At 44.3% G+C, this 2910-nt stretch overlaps 1 non-coding gene across 1 annotated transcript; it reads right to left on the bottom strand.

Moving 5' to 3' along the window:
* Window positions 1-524: 524 nt before the first annotated feature.
* LOC149753664 (small nucleolar RNA R71) lies at window positions 525-630 on the bottom strand. Its single transcript, XR_016409263.1, has one exon. It is a non-coding gene; the product is annotated as a small nucleolar RNA R71 (small nucleolar RNA).
* Between the last annotated feature and the right edge of the window lie 2280 nt (window positions 631-2910).

Raw genomic sequence — 2910 nt, 5'->3', positions numbered from 1 at the left:
TATTGCATGCTTGATTGATCAAGTACTAGTGTATGCAAGGGAGTCGTTCTAGAGTACGTGACCTATTACCTTTTGACCCTGAAATAGAACGGACCCTTAGAAATATTCGAGCTGAGATCAGAACAATAGAATCATCCCCACCTCTTGAGATGGCTGAAGAACAACCCAAACTCCTGATGGAGTACTTTACTCCCACCATTTACACTTCCCATCTTATATTCGATTACCTGAAGTAGCAGCTGTACAATACGAAATAAAGTCTAGTGTGATACAAATGCTCCCATCTTTTTATGAGCTCACCAACGAAGAACCATATAAACACCTAGATGAATTTCTTGAGATTTGCACCACAGTCAAGATTCAGAACTTCACTGATGATGCTCTGAAACTTAAATTATTCCCTTTCTCCCTTAAAGATAGAGCCAAACAATGGCTGAATTCTTTAGAAGCTAACTCGATTCGTTCTTGGGATCAAATGCAACAAGAATTTCTTAAAAAATGTTTTTTCATAGGAAGAACGAACCAGTTTAGACGTGCCATTACAAGCTTCTCCCAAACTGAGGGAGAAGAATTTTATGAAACTTGGGAGAGATTTAGGGACCTAATCCGTAAATGCCCTCATCATCAAATACCTAAGTGGCAACTAGTGCAATGTTTTTATGATGGATTGACTGAACGAAACCGTCAGATGATCGATGCTGCATGCAGGGGGACTTTCATGCTTCAAAATGAGCATGAAGCATGGCAATTATTTAAAAATCTTAATGAAAACTCCCTCCACCATGCTTCCTGTTCTCGTCAAGTACCTTCGAGTTCTCAAAGAAAAGGGACCATTTGTGAAATAAGTCATTCTATGGACCTGTCTAGCAAGGTAGATGCATTGTCCCATAAGATCGACCAACTGATGATAGGAGGACATGTCGTTAGCTCTTCCCAAGCACAAGTGTGTGTTATCTGTTCTAGCCCATCGCATCCTATTCATGAGTGCCCCTCAGCACCCCAATTCCCCGAACTCGTGCAAGAACACATCAATGCTGTTTAAACACAACCCAGACCGGGTAATGATCCATTTTCCAATACATATAATCCGGGATGGCGGAATCATCCAAATTTTTCTTGGAGGCAGCAAGCTTCGAATACTACCCAACCCTACTCCCAAAATTTTCAAAACCCTCAGAATTTTCATCTCTACCGTCCCTCAAATCAATTTCAACACCCTCCTCCTCCAACCCAAAGAAATACAGCCTTTGAGGAGAAGGTGTTGACTGCCCTTCAAGGTTTGGAGGCAAACACACAACTATTGCACTCTCACACGCAATCAATTGCTAAGCTAGAATCCCAAATGGGTCAACTAGCCAATGCATTAAACAAACGAGAGGAAGGCAAGCTTCCAAGTCAACCAATGAGTAATCCTAGGGGACAATATGTGGCTCAAGAAACTCGACTAAATCATGAGCAAGCCAATGCTTTGACTACCCTAAGGAGTGGACGTATAATAGATAATGTTGCCCAGAGATGGTCACCCAAGAGGGGGGTGAATTGGGTGTTTTAAAACTTTTTTTTACTAATTAAAACAAACACACACAAGTGTATGTGCTAAAGTAAAGTTAAAGCCATACGCACAGTCAATCGCAAACACAACGATTTATAGTGGTTCGGAGCTTCCACTGCTCCTACATCCACTCCCCAAATACCTTTGGAAATTTCACTATAATCCGCGATTACAGTCTGGTAGTTTTGCGAGTGCACTACCCAACTCGTTGTTTTACACCGGGCTAACAACGAACCCTACAACCCCCATTTAACCTAGGCTTGGGACGCCTATCCCTTGTTCCAAGTCCCTTGACCGGAACAAGCACAATAATCAATGTTTTACAAAAGATTTGAAAGCTCTTAAGAAGCAAATATAACAATGAGAAATAATAAAATCCGGAAGAACCCTTTGAGCCGTTGGAAGCGTGGGAAATGGTGGTTCTTCCGATGTGGATCGCGTTGGCTTGAATGTGAGCTTTGAATGCCGAGTGGGAGAGAGTAGTTGAGCACGAAATCAGATGGGAAAGCTTGGATGCACTTGATTTCTTCTCTTGAAAGCTCTAACTCCCTTAAAGCTCTTTTTCTTTCTTCTCTCTTGAATGATCTTGTGTTGGGTTGGTGAGAAGTTGTTGGAAGGCACTTAAGAGCTCCCTTTTATAGCCCAAAAAGCAAATAGATCCGTTAGACACAAAGATATGGAAGTTTGAAATTCAAACAAACCTGTAAAAGTGTGTCAGTCGCGTCCCAGGCGCTCCGGAGACGTCTCCGCTTCAACGCGAGACGTCTCGGCTGTATGAAATTACTTTTGACGATGTTGGGAGTCGACTCGGTGCTTTACGGGGACGACTCTGAGGATGAACAGTTTGAATCCTTGTTTTTCTGTTTTTCTGAGAGAGTCGCCTCGGCACTTTACGGGGACGTCTCGGGATGTTTATGCTTTTTGCATGGGGACGACTCCGCTGCCTTGGGGACGACTCCGCTGATTTATCTCCGAAAAACAAGTCTTCTGGAATTCTCTGAGAGAGTCGACTCCGCTACTTCGGAGACGTCTCGGCAGTTCTGTCAACGAAAAATATATCCTCTGGAATACCCTGAGAGAGTCGACTCCGCTACCTCGGGGACGACTCCGGAAGTCTGCTTTTTACTTGTGGGGACGACTCGCGCGCATCCCTTGAAATCGGCCTTTCTACCGCCTCTGAGAGAGTCGACTCCGCAGTGTCGGAAGTCGACTCCGACCCTGCGAGATGCCTCGCCAGGTGCCGGGGACGTCTCCAGACGTGCCAATTCTGCCTGTTCGTGCCAGAGACGTCTCTGAGACAACCCGAAGACGTCTCGGCTGTCCCTGATCTGTTTTCTTCATCTCAAAAATTCTTCAAT

The sequence above is a fragment of the Phoenix dactylifera genome, chromosome 4 (genome assembly GCF_051530095.1).
Source record: "Phoenix dactylifera cultivar Ajwa chromosome 4, Ajwa_hap1_PhDact_Kaust_v1.1, whole genome shotgun sequence".
NCBI classification, from domain to species: domain Eukaryota; kingdom Viridiplantae; phylum Streptophyta; class Magnoliopsida; order Arecales; family Arecaceae; genus Phoenix; species Phoenix dactylifera.
This window is presented reverse-complemented; position numbering and strand designations above follow the sequence as displayed.